Genomic DNA, 21,970 nt, shown 5'->3' on the forward strand with positions numbered 1-21,970 from the left:
GGTACTATAATAAACAAGGTAAAATGAGTATGAGAGACACATGTATGATGATATACAAATGCTATGTTTGTGGTTTAATTGAGAATATTTAATCATAAATGAATATCGTGTTATATGCTTTTGATTTTGTATAAGTGTGTAAGAGATTAAGGTTGACCAAAGCTTGGAAAATAGCCTAGGTATATTCCACACAGGAAGAGACACGACATGTGTCTCAGCCGTGTATGGAACACGACTTTGGGACACGGGTGTGTGGAGCCTTAAAGCATGAAATTTCCAAGATTTTTGTAAGTTCTCGGTTTAGTCCCGAACCCTTTCTAAAGTATGTTTTGGGCTTCGTAGACTCAAATAAGGGACTATGTGTAAGTGAATGAACATTTTGAAATATGAATGAAATTTTATGGCTCGTATTTTAGTTTAATGTTTGTATATTTTTCCGGTAATGCCTCGTACCTTATCCCGGCCTCGGGTACGGGTAAGGGGCGTTACACTAATAAGGAAACCAAAATAACCCCCTATGAACAATGGAAGAAAAGGAAACCAAACCTTAATTATTTGAAGGTTTGGGGTTGTAGAGCTATTGTCAAAGTTTCAACACATAAATGTAAAAAGTTAGGTGAAAGAGGAATTGAATGCATATTTATAGGATATGCACATAATAGCAAGGCATATAGGCTCATGGTAATTGAACCAAATGATTCAATTTCAATTAATATTGTTATTGAATCAAGAGATGCTATTTTTGATGAAAATAGATTTAATTCTATATCAAGACAATTATAGCCACAACAATTGATTCATTCTTCAAATGAGAATGAGATTCCATTGGAACAAATTATAATAATGATGAATCTTGTCAATAATTAAGAAGAAGTAAGAAGATTAAAAGGTCAAAGATTTTGGACAAGATTTCATTATGTTTCTTGTAAAAGGAAAATGTGAAAGTATATGCAATAAGATACCTTATTGTTATAATACGGAATCTGATCCTATTATATTTGAAGAGGCAATGAAATCTCAAGATTCTGCTTTTTGAAAAGAAGCAATAAATGATAAGATGGATTCAATAATGGGAAATCAAACTTGGATCTTAGTTGATCTTCCACCGAGTTCCAAACCAATAGGTTGTAAATGGATCTTCAAAAAGAAAATGAAGGTCAATGGAACCATTGATAAGTTTAAAGCAAGGTTGATAGCCAAAGGTTTTACATAAAAACAAGGTATTGATTACTTTAATACCTTTGCTCTAGTAGCAAGAATTGCTACAATTAAACTCTTAATATCACTTACCTCTAATTTGGTTGTTCACCAAATGGATGTTAAAACTGCATTTTTAAATGGTGAATTGGAAGAGGAAATGTACATGGAACAACCAGAAGGATTTATTGTTCCAGGACAAGAGCATAAGGTTTGTAAGCTTGTTAAATCTTTATATGGACTTAAACAAGCACCAAAACAATGGCACCAAAAGTTTGACAATGTTATTTTAGCTAATGGCTATCAAATAAATGAATCCGATATGTGTATATATAGCAAATTTGAAAATGGAAAAGGTGTCATAATTTGCTTATATGTAGATGACATGCTCATTTTTGGCACGGATTTGGGACAAATAGAAAACACAAAGAAATTCTTGTCAAACAACTTTGCTATGAAGGATATGAGTGTAGTAGATGTTATTCTTGGGATTAAAATAACCCGAGATGAAAGCACTATAGCTTTATCACAATCACATTACATTGAAAAGGTGCTTAAAAAGTTTGATCTTTTCAACTGTATACCAACATCTACACCCATGGATCCTCAAATAAAATTAGTATCTAATGCTGGTAGGAAAATTAATCAATTGAAATATGCAAGTCTAATTGGTTGTCTTATGTACATAATGACTTGTACAAGACCAAATATTGCATATGCTGTTGGGAAATTAAGTAGATACACAAGTAATCTAAGCAGTTTGCATTGGCAAGCTTTGGATAGAGTACTTAGGTACTTAAAGAAAACTATTAACTATGGATTGTGTTATAATGGATGTCGAAACCATTTTTTAATTTTGAAAAATGGGGATCGACTTTAAAACGAAATATGGAGTCGCCACCAATCCTTTTTGTTTAGGTGTGATCGGATCACCTAATGAAACATTTTATTAAAATATTAATTTTGGCCTACGAATTTCAAGAAAATGGGTTTGGGAGCTGGTTACGTACGAGGAAGGATTAGCACCCTCGTTACGCCCAAAATTGGTACCTAATTGATTAAATAATGTCCTTATGTCTGAAATTGGAAAAGATTTTGAAATACAGTTTCTTTTAAAACATTTGAATAACTCGAATTGGATGCTAAGATTTTCTTGTTCCGAAGGAATAAAATGTCACATCCAGTACGTTAGGACATGACCTTTTAAACCCTCGAAACTAAGATCGATTCTTGATTTTCAAAATTCATGCATTGAAATTTTAAAAGGATATTCAATTATTTAGTCAATCAGTAAATCGAAACCCAGTACGTTAGGGCACGATTTCTCGAATTTTCAAATATTGCCTTTTTTGTTGAAGAAAACACTGACAGAATTTAAAAAGGATATTTGGTCATTTGGTCCAACGGAAAATCGAAACCCAGCATGTTAGGGCACGATTTCTCAAATTTCCAAATTGCCTTGTTCTCTAAAAGTTCCTTTCATTGTAGTTTTAAAATAGAAAGAATTGGTGATTAAAAGATAATTGATTGAACTAAAACTTTTAAATGGCCACTCATAGTAAAAAAAAAATCAACATGCATGAGAATAATGACATGTTATCTTGTCAAAACATATTGCTAAAGCATTAACGAATCATGAGAATAATCGAATATGAGTAATATAAAAGCAATGAATTTAAAATGCGACACATAAATAATCACCTACTAATTTAACATTCATGCAAACAAATTTTAAGAGACATTAAACAATATGTTTATAACCAAATAATAGAAAATAAACATAAGGCTAATTAAAAGAAAATAAATAGAGTAATAATAAATAAATTTCAAACAAACAATGTGAAAAAGTAGTCTTAAGAATCAATAATATACAACAATTTAAAACGAATGATATATAAAACATTTAAATATATATATATATATATATATATATATATATAGTGTGAAAATAATATTGAAACACTTCAAAATAAATAAATAAAATCTAAAATAAGGTGTTTAAAATATTTAACATAAAATAAATCATAAGAATAAGAACAACAATAAATCGTATGTAACATAATAATATATAGATTATTTTTAAAAAACATTATGCAAGCAAAGAATTAAAGCAAGAAATATACTGAAACAAATTATTCATATGTATATATAAGTAAATAATATACATAAATTAAAAAAGATAGTCTAATATAAATAATATATATAAAATAATAGGTAGTCTAATATAAATAATATATATAAAAATAATAGGTATTTAAGAATAAACATCATATGAATCTTTAAAACAAAGAAATATAAAAGAGAATTTTAAATTAAATGAACTATATAATAAAACAATTAAAATATATACAAATGCAAGTATAAAAATAACATACTAAGACAAATGTAAAATCAATAATATAATTCAAAATCAAATACCAAAACAGCTTTTAATAAAAAACTAAATAATAAATAAATTAAAAGAAACAAACTCAATTGAATAAATGCAAACTAAAAGGGTAATTAATAAATAAAATAAACCATTGAAACAAAATCAAGGACTAAAACACAATGTACGCAAATCAAAGAGGACTAAAAAACAAATAAACCAAATACCAAAACGAAATGTTTAACCGCAGCCTAATTTGAAAAACGTGCAAATTCTAGGGGAAAATTTAAAAAACAAAGAAATATAAATAGGGCTTAATCAAATGATGACGCAAATAGGAAGGACTGAACGCATAAATTCCCTATTTGGAACGAAAACGCGCGGATTCGATTATGGGTCGGGTTGACACGCTGGTTCTTCCACCCCTTAAACGGCATCGTTTTATCCTTGTATATAAATTAAAAAAATTGCCCTAAAATGCTCATTTAGCAGATTATCCCTTAAAAAACTTAAAACCCCTTCTTTTTAACTCTCTCAAACCCTATTTGACTCTGGCCCCTTGCATCTTAACCATCTCGCATCCCCCTTTATGAAAGCTGTCAAACCCTGTGGTTTGGTAGCTTATGGACGGAAAGGGACCTCCGATGGCAGCGTTTGAAAAACAGGTACATTCTCGACCTTTCCTTTTTTATTTTCGTGTAAAAAACTTCAAAAACAACAAAAAAATGGAGAAATACAAAGCAAAAATCACCTTTAAATTTGATGATTCTGATATTTTTGTATTGATTTCGGTCTGTGTGTTCGTAACCAAAGAAAAAGAGGGGATCCTTCTACATTTCCTCCCATTCGGCTTTATAGCTGAAAATAAAAATAAAAGAGAAAAAGAAAATAAAAATTTCCTTGCTTTTATTTGATGTCCATTGCTTGTTTTCTGTTGTGGTTATTAGTTTGTTGCAGGTGTGTCCAACTGGAGGACCAACATGGAGGTAATGGAGGCGCGAAAAAAGCCGTGCGTGGGAGCTGCGGCGCAAACTGCTTTCAGAAACCCTTAAGGTTGCTGGAATTTTGGGTTATTGGCTTTGGCCATTTGGGCCAGTTACGGAGCTGGGCCGCTATAATTTGGTCTATTTAGGGTTTTGGGTGTAATGGGGTTTTGGGTTTTAATTTGGGTCTGGTATGTTTCTGAGTTAAATTTATTATTGGGCTTGTAAGGAATGGACCAATTTGGTATTTTGAAATGCTGTTGTAAATTGACATTGGACCTTTAAATAATCTAGTTTATTATTTTTTTGGTTTTATTTTTTGTATGAGCCCGGGCGAAATAGGCTTTCTATAGCTGTCCCTCTTTGCTCATTGTCGTGTAATGAGAATGAAGCAAAGTCCTTAAAAAGGCCAATTTTGCCCGGTCTTGCCAAATCTTCTCTTCTTGGTATTCATCTTCATCAAGTGACCTTGTCCCAAACTACTGCATCTTCAAGGGTATAGGAATTGGTGCTTCGATCCACTCCAATATAATTTCAAGGAGAAGAGATTTGTAACTTCAATCTACTCCACTGGAACTTCAAGGAGATAAGAATCACTGTCCTCAGTCTTCTCCACTGCTACTTCAAGGAGATAAGAATCACTGTCCTTAATCTTCTCCACTGCTACTTCAGGGAGATAAGGCTGCTATCTAAAATCTGCTCCCTTGCTACCTTGGGAAGACAAGATTCGCCGTCTTTGGCAACCTTTGTTGTACTGTGGTATGGTGCATTATCTTTAAAAAGACTGCAAATTTTTGGCATTGTGCAGTTATATATAATCTATTTTTTTTTGAAATGGATGACTTTTGACTTTGTAATATTGGTATATGAAGCTATCTCCCCCTCTTAATGGAGTAGTTGACGTCCACAAAGATGAGTCATTTTCAGTTTGAAACTTTTAACGAGCTCAGGCCCATAACATACATGCCCCATAAGTCTTGACTCCTTTAAATTTGGCATTCATTGTACAACTGATGCGATCCCTTTCCATGGTAGACCAACAGTGCCCCAAAACCTCATGTTTATCCTAGCAATTGCAAATCCTCCTGCATGCGTCTTTGGACCACATTTTTGAATTCCCATAATAGTCTTAACAAGGTCTTGTTTTGTCTCCTCAGCTAATTCCAATTTTGCAATATTTCCTTCCTCTAAGGCTATATTTCCTACCACCACTTCATGGGGTAAAAACCATTTTCAACAAATTCAGAAACAAGTCACAATTTCTGTCACCTTCAAAGTACTGAGATTCCTCTAAACACATATCGCACTCAAAAGGAACTCTGAATTTGTAGTATCGTTGCCCGTGCCATTGATATCTAGGGATCTATGATAGGCACACAAAAGAATATACAAGGACTAAATGAATTCAAGAATGACTATTTACATGAAATGAAAATTTATAAAGAATGTTAAAGGTCAAAAGAATCAGAACGAAAGAATATTTACTCGAATAAATAATAAAAGTATGTTTTATTGAAAATAAAAATGTCTGAACATAAGCCCACTTCTCAAAAGAAATCTCATTACTCCTAGGCTTTAGAGCAACAAGAGTGTTCTAAATATTACTCCATAAAATTCCTAAAGATTACAGGAAGTTCTTCTGCAAATTCAATTGTTTAAAGAACTTCCGGTTCGTAGGGCGAATGCCCTCAAGGTTTCTTTGTTCAGTCCCTTCCTCATGTATAACATTGATGGGATGATTTTCATTTCCAAACCCCCTTCTCCGGGTAAGCTATCCCTCTTGACACAAAAGTCGGGGATATGTAAGGGAATGTCATTAATTCCCATTCAACTTCTTTTTCACTCAGCCGTGACCCTCTTCTCTCTCTCTCTCTTTTTCTTTCTCTTTTTAATAACTTTAACTAATTAGGTTCGTTTTATAATTTTGAATGAAAATGATGCAATGAAATGCTAAATGAATGCAAAAGGTATCGATCTGGATTCAATCTCATTTAGAAAACTTTATTTAGAAAAAGAATATCTTTACGTATAAATGGATTACAAATACGCTTTCGCCCTAATGCCTAATGTCGAGACCACTTTTAAATCGGGTTTTAGGAAAATAGGAATCGACTTTAAAATGAAAACAAGAGTCGCCTCCAATATTTTTAGGTGTGATTGGATCACCTTTAAAACATTTTGCTTTAAAATCATCAGTTTTGGTCTACGAAATCAGAAAACGGGTTCGGGATCCGGTTACGTACGAGGAAGGGTTAGCACCCTCGTAACGCCCAAAAATTGGTACCTAATTGATTATCAAGCATCTTTAATGTCGGAAACTAAAAAATTTTAAGATGTAGTCCTCTTTAAAATATTTTGGTTTTGAAAATTAGGGATTACTCGTATCAAAGTATTGACACTAAGTTAGCTTTTTTTTGAAATACCTATCTCGAAACATCAAAACGCCATATCCAATAAGTTAGGACATAGTGCTTTGAAATTCCAAGACAGTTGCTTGCATTTAGAAAACCTTTAAAAACTTAGAAGGGTACTTGATTATTCGAACTTAACGAGAAAAGTCGCAACCCAATAAGTTAGGGCACTACTTTTCTCGAAATTCCCAAACACCAAGCATTGCCTTTATACTTTTTAGAAAACTTTGGAATTTTGTTTTTAATTAATGCATGAGAAATCACATTATCATTATGGAATATAATATTGAATAATAAGTGAATAAAACATACATTTAAACGATATAATAGCAATAATACAAATATCATATACTAGATACATACATGTTTAAAACTACATCATATATACAAAGATACACATAGCTTATATTGAAGATGGATAAGCCAAACATACAAACATACATAGTAATAATTAAGAAATGATGCATTTACACAATTAAAAGAAATATACTATCAATGTACATATTCATAAAATATAACATTAAATAATAATTATAAGATAACATTTAATGCATAAAATATATATAAAATATATAAAAGAATTAGTATATATAGAAAATATAAAATAAAATGAGTAATTGTTAATGAAATATACTTATAATACAAATAAAAATATGGTATTTAATAATTTAAAATAGCATCTTATATACAATATATAATATATAATAAAAAAATTTACAAAAGAATAATTATTATAAAATAAAATATATTTGTGTTTTAAGAAAAATAATATATAAAATAGAAAGCATATAAAATAATTTACAAAATAATTACATAATAAATAAAAATATCACATAAAAATAATTAATAATGAAGTATATATGTAATATGAGTTAAAATATAATTTAATAATGATAACTTACAAAATTTAAAATTATAAATAATATAATGAGTAATATAAAACATATATATAATATGATAGATAATATATAAAAAAATATATAATAAATGTTATATAATAAAATATAATATATGTAGGAAAATAATATATGATAAAAGATTTTAAATGTATAAATGGTATTCTTAATAATAATAAATAAATTATAAAAATAAAATGATAAAGTTTAAAAATAATAAAGAAAGGGTTAAAATTGAATTTAAATAAAATTATAAGGCTAAGTAGCCAAATAATATAAATTCTGGGCCTATTTTGCAAAAGTAAAAAAAATGACAAAGGACTCATTGGGCAAATTGCCCTAATCCTAAACGACGCCGTTTCCCATAATGTAATCTAAGAACTGTTGGGACTAAATTGCAACAATTATAAAATATTAGGGTCAAATTAAATAATAAAATAGAACCAAATTGAAAATTCAGAAACACAGAGGATCAATTGGAAAATTTGCCCATTTTCCAAAAAACACGCGGATCCTCCCGGTCACGGTCAACGCTGGATCCTATGTTTTAAAATGACACCGCTTTTAGGCTTATTGACTTAAGCCTAAACGGCGCCGTTCCTCATAGGCTATATAAGTCAAAATCTAACCAAAAAATCATTTAGAAACCTGATTTAGAAAAAAAAACTAAAAGAAACCCTCTGAAAATCCCCACCCTCCGAGCTTTACCCTAGGTCGGTGCCTCCGTTCATCATCCCTCTGTGCCCATCCACGCGCCGTCCGTCCGACTCATCATACACGGCGGTCGGGATTTGAAACACTTTGTTTTTCTCAGACAATCTAGAAGGTATATTTCTTTCCTCTATTTTGATGTATTATATGCAGGTTATTTACAATAAAGTAAAAGAGAATAAAAAGTAGAGTAAGAACAATCGATCACCTTCGTTTCTCGCGAAATATTTCTGATATATTATTGCAAAGGTTTGGTTGTAACATCCCTTACCCGTACTTGAGGCCGGGATAAGGTACGAGGCGTTACCGAACAAACATACAAACATTAAACTAAAATACGGGCCATAAAATTTCATTATATTTTTCAAAACGTTCATTCACTTACACATAGTCCCTTATTTGAGTCTACGAAGCCCAAAACATACTTAGAAAGGGTTCGGGACTAAACCGAGAACTTACAAAAATCTTGGAAATTTCATGCTTTAAGGCTCCACACGCCTGTCCCAAAGTCAGAATGTTCCATACACTACCGAGACACATGGTCGTGTCTCTGCACTGTGGAATATACCTAGGCTATTTTCCAAGCTTTGGTCAACCTTAATCTCTTACACACTTATACAAAATCAAAAGCATATAACATGGTATTCATTTAATGATTAAATATTCTCAATTAAACCACAAACATAGCATTTGTATGTCATAATACATGTGTATCTCATACTCATTTTACCTTGTTTATTATAGTACCACTTATACATTTATACCAAGATTATCATCTTACCAAATATCTTCACTTAATCATCAAGCATTCATATTTAAAACTAGATCATATCTTTATAAAATACCATAATTCAGATCATAAAATAACATGTTTGCCTGAAACATTTCAATTCAACTCCATACCCAACAAGCATTACATTGAGACTAGTCATATATATATATACATGTCATGATACATATCATTCTCTTCTGCTTTCTTATAAACACATATCATTTATTTCATTATATCAATATTTCATATACCATAGTTTCCATGTATTCCACATATATTTATTTTCCTCCTCCTCCTCTCCATTCCACATCCTTAATGTATATAGCATTCTTGTAAGTACGATTTCACAATTTACTAATAAATGCTCACATCAAACTGCCCACACGAGTCATAGTCACTTACTTATTTATAATTCGAGCTAAAGAGCTCCAAATTAAGATCCATAAATTTCTCCTGAAACTAGACTCACATATCTTTCCACCATAAAATTTTCATAATTTTTTGTTTAGCTAATTAGTACAGTTTATTCATTAAACTTTCCCCTGTTTCACATTCTGACAGTTCTGACCTCTCTTCACTAAAAATTAATTATCTCACAGTACAGAACTCAGATAATGTTCTTGTTGATTTATCTTGAAAATATACTCATTAGGGATTTTAAAAATGTAAGTTTAAGCCTCTAATTATTTTTATCCAAATTTTTGTGATTTTCCAAAGTCAGAATAGGGGATCACGTAATCATTCTGAACCAGTCTCACAAAAACATAAATATCTCAAAATATAGAACTCCTTTTCTTGCTATGTTTCTTTTATATGAAAATAGACACATTAATATTTAATTTGATATCCCATTCAGTCTCTGATTCAATTTCTACTATTTTTGGTGATTTTTCAAAGTCATGTCACTGCTACTGTCCAAAACAGTTTTATTGCTAATTCACTCTTTCACACTTTCTTTGTATTAACCTCATTTTAACATACATATCATAAATCATTTTCACCACATTTCATACATCACAAGTATAGGCCCATGATCACAAGGTCACCATAAAATCATCCTCATATATAACTTACTTGTTTATAACCTTACCACATCCTGGTCACTTAATGAACACATCATTCACATAACCAAGTTCCTCCACTTATTCATCACAAAACTCACAAAGCAATACATAGAGAGTCTCCTGTTGAACACTTCGGATCAATCCTCGATACTTGGTGGTTTCAACATATAGCTCCACCCATCATATAGTTCGGCTCTCTTGTACACATGGTGAACACTCAGTACCACCCATGTGACCTACCCAATTTATCTCGTAGCTCTCTTGTCTACATGGTGTCCTTCACCTGGAACCACGCATGCGACCTAGCTACATATATCCCGTAGCTCTCTTGTCTACATGGTGTACACATAGAATCATCCATGCGACCTAGCTACATCATAATGTCTTGTAGCTCTCTTGTACACATGATGTGCACTAGCACCATACATGTGACCTAGCTACATACTATCTGTATCATCCAATCTTTCCGAAGGTTCAACCGGGATTTCTCTCTCTTTTTTCCAACAATTTCACCAATCAAGTAATTATCCACAAACATATTTCCAATATTATTATAAAATATCATAATACAAGTAATATTGATGTATTACTTACATATAAACTTACATCTCATTTAATATCAAGGCAATAACATTAAATTACACATTGCCTTAATAAAAATCATATGAACTTACAATTTACCATAATATCCATAATCAGAGAAATCACATTTATGTATGATAATTCAATGCACTTCATGTACCATAGACATATTTTTAAATCAATTCATAAACTTGGCACCATAATCGTTTAATTTAACATAATTCAATTAATTCACTAAATTTAACTTTCAAATATAAATTACAGCATTATTGTTGTATTATTATCATACCAACTTACATACTTTCAACACCTCGGAAATTATTGTAACACCCCAAACCCGGCCTAGACGTTACGGCCGAATTTAGTATGTCACATGGAGATGTTTCAAAAAACATGTGTTTATCTAAATTCTTTGTTTAGAGTTTAGCAAAAATCTGTTCTTGTTTTAAGTTAAAGTGAATGGAAGTCATGCACCGGTAGGAAGCCGTAAAAGAGGAGGTGAGTCTTATAGGACCGCTTAAGTACCAAGCTCTTCCGGATCCAATCCTAGACATGCACACATCCATTGCCACACTTTAAGCGAGTTACGTGTCACTGAACATTAAAACAAGTTTAAGTCTCTTAAAATATTTATTTTCTTGGAAAAACATTTACTTTATGGAAACTTTGCGCGTCATCGTGATCTTTTAAAAACAAGTAGTTTTTATAAAACGAACCCTAGTGCTAACCAGTTTAATAATCCCCAAAATAAAATTAATTAAAAAGAGCGGCCTTATTACAACTTTAAGTATAATAAAATAATCCAAATTAAATGCTAAACTTATTAAATTCGCAATCAATCTTCATGGCCACTCAATCCCACCCACTCCAAGTCCACCAACTAGGGCTCACCGCAAGGATGGAAGAGGAAGGGTGAGTTTGAAACTCAGTGCATCTGAAACCCATCCAAAGCCCAAATCACTGAGCCCATTGGGCCTAAGCCCTATTCAGATAACAATACACAAAGGACCGAGGCCCTTTCGTAATCAAGAGCAAGGCCTTAGCCCTTTTTACATAACAGTGTGGCCCATAGGCCCGCTCAATAACATAGGTAACAATAGTAGTAATGCATGCAAACCCATCTGGGAGACTACTCAACCCACCAACCGCTACATCATGCCAGTACCATTTCTACACTCCATGTGGGAATATCTCAACCCACCCAAATTTCTACACTCCACAGCTTGCAAAGAACGCTCAAATATTAGTAAGTTGAGGCAAAGCCTCCAAGACGTGGATGAACCACTTTCAATACTTCCTCCATCAATACCCCAATCCCATGCAATGATATTAATAAAAGCATATCATGTAAAATACAAGATTAATCAATCATGCGTTTAGCCAATTTAAACCCTAGGGGTATATCGGTAATTTTGCTCTTTAGGGTAATTTTCGTAACTTAGCAACTACACAAGCTACTTGATAATTTTCAACAGCTTTATGCGCTTTGGTTCCACCATCTAACTAATGAGCTAATTTTCCCATCTCTTACCCATATTGGTCCGTAAGCCCATTGGGCCCAGTTTTGGCCCATCGAGGCCCTCTTTTTTCGAAGTACGTTAAGACGTCACACAAACTTACTTACTAGATCTAACAATTAATATACGTCTTGAGAGCATTCGCATACTCACAAGCCCATGAAATGCCGGAATTTCGGCATTTCGGCTTTTGCCGAATTGAACTAAGAAAGGGTGTTCGGTACACACCTGATTCGCGATGACTGCTACTGAGATCTCTTCCGATGTCCTACAATTGATTAGCATAGTTCTTATTTACAAACCATAACACTAAACCCCAAAACTTACTCATCCAAGACCGAGCCATGTCCCTAAAAACCATTAAAACCTTACCTTTCTGCAAAAACCGATAGCTAGCTCCGAATCTGATTGCCCCAAGGAACCACGCCTTCTCCAACGCTTAAGTAATCACTAATCATTGACAGAAAACATTGGTTAAAGACCTTAGAGAGCCAATGGCCCAAATCGACAGCCTCCCTATAGTTTAGGGACTTCGGCTTTTCCTAACTTGTAAAAATAGGACCAGATCTGAGATAATAAGCACTTACCCCTTGTTCTTTCTCGATTTCCACTCAATCCAGTACAGATTTATCCTTAAAACAACGGTAAAACCCGAATCCGAGTTGAAGAAATTTCGCTATAGCCCCAAAGCTATGGTATTTCGACTTTTGGTGCGAAGGAGATGACAATATGAAACTATAACTGGATGTAGAATTGCCGACAGGTCTCTAGAGTTTAGAAAGAATAATCGTTGATTAATGGAAACACAATGTTAAAGGGTTTGGCTTTGAAGAATTCGGTACCAGTAATGTGTGTTCAAGATTTCGCTTTTATGGATTCGGCAAAAGTATCGATGAACAGAGAATTGATGAATGGTTTTGAAGAAGAAAAAGAAAAAAGAAGAATAGGGGAAGTGGTAGTTTCGGCTAGAGAGGAAGAAGAGAGAAAAGAAAAACCTTGTGATGTCTGAGCAGAAAAGAACGACACACTCAATACCCTAGGTGCCGAAATACTAACCTCCTAACCTTCTGCCGATTTTCCCTCTTCAATTCCCAAAATTCGGCCAACTCCTAGCCTCCCTCCCAATCCCTTAAATCTCTCCCGTTATCACTCTTTAATCCAAGCGTTTAGACTGATTCAAACTCTCCTCTAGCAGAATCCACCTAGACTCCAACACTTACCCCTCCAGTACTTAAAAATAAATGCATCTATTTGTCAACATAGGGAATCAATCCCATGCTTTCCCCAATGCTCCACACGCCATCTTTTTAGGAGCCTAGTGGCGTCACCCTTGCCACTTTACTAAGGCTCTTTTTGTGATGCAATTTGCCCATATCTCTATACAAGGCCACCTAGCCAGAACCCCTAACTCCTAAGTCCAAAAATTTCAAAAATTCAACCGGGTTTTGGCCAACACATGGGCCTTCTATAAGCCCATTTACCTACTCAAAATATTAATTTCACATCCAAATACAAAATTTTAAAATCTTTACAAAATATTGAAAACCACAAATAAATTCGAAAATCAGGATGTTAAAATTATAATAAATATATCAATTTTAAATTGAAACATGCATAAATTAATGCTTATTAAACATATGAACTTACCTCGATACTAAAACGGCCATTTTACCAACTTTCCCAACTTTCGATTTTTCTCTCATTCTAGGTTCAAATCTCATTTTTCAGGATCTAAAACATCATATTTTACTTATTTAATTAATGTACTATTCAAAACAGTCCTTAACTCAAACTTTGGAAAAATTACAATTTTGCCCCTAAACTTTTGCATATTTACGCTTTTGCCCCTAGGCTCGGGAATTAAACTTCATCCATTATTCTTATGTTTTATGACGTGCTGATCACTTTTCCCTTCTATGGAAACATCATATTCTCACTCTAGCATATACTTATGACTATTAGGTATTTTTACCGATTAAGCTCTTTTACTCGTTTTCACTCAAAACCGAGTAGCACAAGTTGTCTAACATAATTTAAAACCTCATATTCTATCATAAAACAGCAAAATAAACACATTTCACCTATGGGTATTTTTCCAAATATGAACCTAGCTTAAATTATTGCTAGAATAAGCTTAAACAAATTACCGGGATTCCAAAAACGTAAAGAACTTGAAAAACAGGGTTAGAACGGACTTACTATTGAGCTTGGAAAGCTTGAAAACCCTATCCATGGCTTTCCCCATGCTAATTTCGGCCTCCATGAAAAAGATGAGTCAATTTTGGCTTTATTTTCCCTTTTTATTTCTTTTAATTACCAAATGACCAAAATGCCCTTCCTTACTAAACTTTCAAAAATTCCATCCATGTCCAATTTTTGTCCATCACTTAGAAATTGGTCAAATTTATATTTAAGACCTCCTAATTAATATTTCAAAGCAATTTCATACTAGAAACTTCTAGAATACAAGTTTTGCAACTTATTCAATTTAGTCCCTGACTTCAAATTGAGCACTTTATGAATAGAATTTCTTCACGAAATTTTCACACAATCATGAAATCATATCATAGACCTCAAAATAATCATAAAATAATTATTTATATCTTAGATTTTGTGGTCCTGAAACCTCTGTTCCAACTAGACCTAATTTTAGGCTATTACATTGGTGTACAATTATTTTGTGATGTGTTTCTCTATCTCTTTTGTGTATTCTCTCTGTTTCTATCTATGTGTATTTGCCCTCTGTCTCCCTGTCTTTTTCTCTGCATATCTATTTGTATTCGCCCGCCCCCCGGTTTACAAATGAAAGGGAAGGCTTTATAGCCTTAATCCTTTACATATTCTGGGAAAGAAATCAGAGATTTCTTTCTATTTTTTGTCCACTGTATCTTTGACCGTGATCTGCTGAGATTCTTTTTAGTTTCCTTTTTCTTGCTCTATTTATCTGCTGTGTTTCTTTTTCTGCTTCGTCTCCTTTGTCTTGTCTTGTAGGTATTTTCAAGAAATCCGGCGGTGGCAAAGGCTTGACGATGGTCCACTGGTGGCGTTGATCTCGGCGTGACTCGGAGCCTTAGGATCGTGGCCTTGCTGTAGAGTAGCTGGAACGACGCGTCTGTTGGGATGGCTTCTAGAATCTTCTGCTTACGGAGCGAGGAGAAAGACAGGCAGATACCCTAGGGTTTCATGCCTCGGTGTAACGATTTGGGCCAGTTGGGCCACTTTAGTCTTGGGTCCATTTGGGTCTGTTGTAATGGATCTTAGGAGTAAGATTTTAGAAATGGGCCAGTAATGTAACGGGTTTGGGTCTGCTAAGTTGTAACCGGGCATAAGGTTTAGGCCAATTGGTTTTGGGTCTATTGGTTGGTGGGCCAATATAAATGGACTGTTACTTGGATTGTTTTAAAAAATAATTATTTATTTATTTGGTTTACAGCCCAGTCAAATTTGGGCTACTACACCTAAAGTTTTAACAAAACAAACTCTTGGCCACGATGAGATTGTAGCTCATATTGGTGCTCAATATGTCAGCCTGTGCAGCCAATGTCTGTAAATAATCAGCTGCCTCTTGAGTTTGAGCTACGACCTCACCTGTGGGGTAATCCGTGCAGCTAAGGGCAACTCCTCCAATACCTGTGAAGTTGTTCTGATTATTTTGAGATAGATTAGCGAATAGGTAGGTATCCCGTTCTACAGTGTGCTACCTTAAAATAATATCCTATATCCTCAATGTTTCTTGAGAGCTTTCAGATTTCTACCCACGCAGAGCATCTTGCCTCGGTACCTTCGCACCATAGCTAATCTCTAAATGTCTTTGTATGATACGGTCTTCTTTAATCTCTTTCTTTCACGCTTACTTGAGCTATCTAGGCCATCGGGGCTTGCATTTCCATTATTTCTGATAAGTACAACAGTAAACTCAAGCTTGTTGTTTGGTAGCGGTCCTATAGTAAACGAGTTTTTTACCATCATAGGCAAAATTCTTTCCATCCAACTCATTTTTGTAGGTCTCATGCACTCTATCAATCACTTTCCTTCCAATACCCTTACCATCTACATGGCAACCGTCTTCATATGAAAGAGAAATGCTATAATGGTAGAAGTGTCCATCAATACTCCCACACTCACTTTGAATTGCTCATCTATCCTCCTGTCAATTAAATACTGCAAGTCCCCCTAGTTATTGTAGAACAACCGCTTGGCTTCATTACTCCATTGATCCCATATTTCCTTTAACTCCTGGAGATTATTTTGTGCCACGCTGATGCGAGTGTAACCCCATAATTCTGATGTGTATCCTTCAGCGCCTCCTTTGACCATTTATGGACGTTAACGTTGCCCTCCATTCTATCAAGAAGTCTGTTCTCCATAATAAAAATTTCTAACTTAGAAACTGACCGTGAGTCGATACCTTTTAAATGCAAAATGACATGCACAAAAGAAAGAAAACAGTCAGTATCATATGATATTAATAAACACAAAGATAACCTAAGTATAATTCTATCTATATTAAGCTCTTACTATTTTTCTATATGTTGTTTGTTTCTAAAGTTTGAGGTACCCGAAACAGCAGATTCCTCGATCCTCACTCATTATAGGTTCATTTGAATCGAGTTCAGTTCAGGGGAATACATTTCCCTATGGCTACACAGAGATGAAAATCTCACGAAACCATAGGTACGGATGTATCCCGAAAGTGATCCACTATCCGGCACGGAGCCGAAAACCTCACGAAGGCGTAGCTACTCACTCCCACTTAAGGGTGTGACCACAACGGTCATGCAAATGCCATGCGTATCAGAATATAGCAACACATGAAATAATACAAACACTTGTAATGCAAAGAGGATTAAATTTTAAAATTTTTAATTTCCGACATTAAGACAAGAGATAATCATTTACACAGCTGGACTCTCTTATTAGTCCCCAGTGGAGTCGCCAAGCTGTCGAAACCATTTTTAAATCAAGTTTTGGAAAATGGGAATCGACTTTAAGAAAAACAAAAATGGGAGTCGCCACCAATCTTTTTAGGTGTGATTGGATCACCTTATAAAATGTTTTGTTTTAAAACATTAATTTTGGTCTACGAAAGTTGAAAAAATGGATTCGGGAGTTGGTTACGTACGAGGAAGGGTTAGCACCCTCGTAACGCCCAAAAATTGGTATCTAATTGATTATCAAGTGTCTTTAATGTCGGAAATTTGAAAGTTTTAAGATGCAAACCTCTTTTAATTAGAATGTCTTAATTTTGAAAATTAAGGCTCACTTATTTCAAATGAGTCAAAACATCACATCCAGTAAGTTAGGACGCAACATTTTAAAACCTTCGAAACTAAGCTCGTCTTTCGAAAATTTTTATCTCGAAACAACAAAACGCCATATCCAGTAAGTTAGGACACTATGTTTTGAAATCTCGAAATAATTGTTTAAATTTTGAAAACTCAAAATCACTTAGAAGGGTGCTTGACTATTCGAATTCAACGAGAAAAGTCGTAACCCAGTAAATTAGGGCACTACCTTTCTCGAAGTTTCCAAACATCAAGCGTTGCCTTTTATTTTTTTTAAAAAAACCTTGGAATATTATTTTAAATGACGTTTTAGGATGACATATTAATGCATCATGAAGCATAGATGTACAAAATATTCTAACATTTCCATACAGACATAAATAATATCATTAAGACAAAACTAAATAACATGAACATACGTTTAATGAAAAAAATCATACTAGGGTAAATATAAGATAATAAACAAATAAAAACATGAGTAAACTAAAAGAAAAACATAATACATGCAAAAATTATACAACAATATATATCATAAAATAGCACATAAAAGAAATAATTAAACACGTAATATAAAAAAAATGAAACTATGCACAAATAAGATAAATGACATACACTAAAAAATGAATAAATAGAACATTTACAAATTATAAAAATATAATGCAATAGTTCAAAATACATGAAATGATAATATAATATATACATGCATAGAAAATATATATTTGAAAATAAACTATATAAAAGGTTAATTATTATAATATATAAAATACATAATCAAATGTATAAAAGATAGGAATAAATATACATATTTGAAAAATGAATAAATTAAAAAAAAAAGGTTGAAAAACTAAGATAGACGAAGAATAAAATAAGAACAAACCACAGAGAGTAAGAACGCAAGAGGGAGAGAAATTTGAGTGAATGCTCTCAAGAATTCTTATTGCTTCCCCAAAACTCAAGTCATTTAAAATGAAGGGAGAGGCCTCTATTTATAGTTGAGCCTCTCCAAATCCAACGGTACAGATCAATTACATCAACGGTTAAGATTAAAGGATATCTACAAATTAAATCTCCAAGATTACAAGATCATATCTTCAAGATTGCATATCATATCTACGATTGCATATCATATCTAAGATTGCATATCATATCTAAGATTGCATATCCTTAAAGATTATATTTCCATATGAGTCAAGCTTATAGATGGACCTTAAATATTTTAAAGTAATGGGCCATTTTGATTAGGCCAAATTATATGTTTGTAATTTTGTACTGGACTTGGACTTTATTTTTATTTTTTGGGGGTTTATTATTTTAAATACTGGAATGGGCCGGGCAAAAATGGGCTATTACAAATGACAAGCTCAATAATCAATAAACGAAGAAAATAAACTTATTACTCTTTCTATTAATAGGAAAAAAGAAGAAGGAAATAGATGGAAAAAGAATCGAGGGCAATGAAGTTTATGCTTTAGTAATTTGTGTAAGCATTCTCCTCTTTGCTCCGATTGTTGTGTCTCAACCAATACCCACAGATAAATCCCAAGTAGAAGCATGGTTTAACGGCATTATCAAGCCAGTGAAGGAAAAGGGCAAAACCTTAGACCCTGAATTGGTTCAGGCGGAGACAGAACCTAGAATCATAAAGGTGATGCAAGGTGGGGGTGGAGAATTCCATACCATAACCAAAGCCATCGAGAGCGTTCCATCAGGAAACGCCAAACGTGTGATTATATCCATTGGGCCTGGATCTTACAAAGAGAAAATCAGAATTGAAAGAAATAAGCCTTTCATTACATTGGTTGGAGATCCTAAAAACATGCCAAATTTGACATTTGACGGCACCGCCAAGTAATATGGAACCGTAGATAGTGCCACTCTTATTACTGAGAGTAGTTACTTTGTGGGTGCTAATCTCAATATAGTGGTAAGTTAATGTAGAGTTCAGACATCCATGATCCGTCCTTTATTGAATTAAATATAAAAGTGTTTGTTTTTCATGGTGGCATGTTATTCGTACAGAACACTGCTCCTAGGCCAGATGGGAAAATGGTAGGAGCACAAACGGTTGCTTTGAGAGTCTCCGGCGACAGATCGGCTTTTTATAACTGCAAGATCATCGGCTTCCAGGACACTTTGTGTGATGACAGGGCAACCATTTCTTTAAGGATTGCTATATTCGTGGTAATCGTTGATTTCATTTTCTAAGCGAGACATCTTTATATCTGGTATTAATTTTATCAACGCGTGAGATATGATGTATTATACCCCCATATATATATTTGACAAGAAAATTGGGATGCAGAACTCAGAAATATTTGTGGAAGGAGATCCAGGAGGAGATCCGGAGATGGCAGTAATTATAGCATAAGCGAGAGAAAGTTCATCGGAGGATACGGGTTATTCATTCGTGCATGGGAGGATTACTGGAACAGCGAAGGACGTATTTTTGGGAAGGGCTTGGAAGAGCAGTCCGAGAGTTGTTTATTCTTATACTAAAATGGATGAAATCATCCATCCTGGTGGATGGTCTAGTAATCGCCAACCTGAACGAGCCGAGTAAGATAATACTCAACCTTACAACATTACATGCCTACAAATAAACTAACTTTCCCAATATATTGATAAATTTATTAAGATATATAATGTGAGAATGGTTTGACATGCAGCACTGTGTACTACGGAGAATACAAATGCACGGGGAAAGGTGCGACTCCCGCTACACGAGAGAAATTCGTCAAACAACTATTCGATGCAGAAGCTCAACCATTCTTGGTTCTTGACTATGTTGAAGGTTCCAAATGGTTGCTTCCTCCTCCAACAGTACCTAATTAATTCATTCTATCCCAACTTATTCATGCGGGCAACATATCCTCAGGGTACTGCTAGAAGTAGTCTCTCGTCTACCTCGTTGCTGGGTGGAAATAACTAGCTTTCAATTTTATTTTATTTTATTTTCCCTTGCTATGGCTTGTATTTAAACAAATAGCCAAATGTCAATAAGAAGTAGAATTTAGTATTATTTTTGTTAATAGTAATGATATTGATATTTTCCATTTTGTAAAAAGTTCCATCATATCAAGTTAAAATTATGTAATAATATCCATCATATATCCAAGTTCACTGATTCAATAAGTCAAGATGATTTCACAAACTTTTGTATTTTAGAAAATAAATGGATAATTAGTGTATATTTGTGTAATAGCCCGTTTTCAATAGTGTTAGAAGTAGTAGATTTGGGTCCACGATTCTGACCAGGCAGTCAGTATTTTAATTATTTATTTAGTATTTACAAGGTTCATTCCCGCCTTAATGACTTCCTTGGGTTTAGGTTCTTCCTTTCCCGAAGAGTTGATCTATTGAGTAACCCTATAAAGTAGCTAAAAAATCATACCTCCACTCGCTAATCCCTCATAAAGGAATTAGTTCCTCATGGTTTTCATAAACAGTATGGAATTGATGTAAAGATAGAAAATGATAAATGAATTGAGGTGTAGAGTTTAAGAAAATACCTGATTTGGTATTAATGATTAATATGAATCCACAAAGTTTGATTGTCTTTACAAATCAGATCTATCGAGATAAAGCAATAACAACTTAAAAATAAATCTAAAAGCCTAAAAGAAAGAATATCTTAACTGGAATTAAAAGCATCAAACTATACAAAGGAACTGATGTCCATAACATTTGAAAAATGATCCTATTTATAGATTTCAGGTGGCTGTCGACCTTAACCCTAGGTTAATTGGCGTTCCTATTCTTTAAGTTTGATTATGTAGACCAAAATGCCCTCTTGATCGTGTTACTTTACGTCCAGAGGCGATGTTGTGACACATCAAGACCTGTGTCGCGATGAAGCATTCAATTCACTCCTCTTAGGATATCTTTAGGGGTATGTCGTGACACCCTTATGTTGTGTCGCAACAACGAAGGTAATTTCGTGATTTCTTTATTCTACTCCCTAAGTTACGGTACTGATCATTCCGTGTTGTGACATAGTGACCAGCATCTATTTATTACGACTTCTAATAGTCTCATGCACCCTTACACAGTTCATTAGCTTCCCCTTTGGCCTTATTTGGCCACTAAGGTCAATAATAGGCTCGATTTGTACATTATATAAAATTTAGGAGATCTTGCAAAAAGATAATTAAATTCTAATTAAAATGCTTGCTTTCAAGCTCCTA

At 33.6% G+C, this 21,970-nt stretch overlaps 1 pseudogene; it reads left to right on the forward strand.

The window, feature by feature from the left end:
- The first annotated feature begins 1,312 nt into the window (after positions 1–1,312).
- Positions 1,313–20,918, forward strand: LOC108451002 (pectinesterase PPME1-like; annotated as a pseudogene).
- Positions 20,919–21,970: the final 1,052 nt, after the last annotated feature.

The sequence above is a fragment of the Gossypium arboreum genome, chromosome 12, assembly GCF_025698485.1.
Source record: "Gossypium arboreum isolate Shixiya-1 chromosome 12, ASM2569848v2, whole genome shotgun sequence".
Lineage (NCBI taxonomy): Eukaryota > Viridiplantae > Streptophyta > Magnoliopsida > Malvales > Malvaceae > Gossypium > Gossypium arboreum.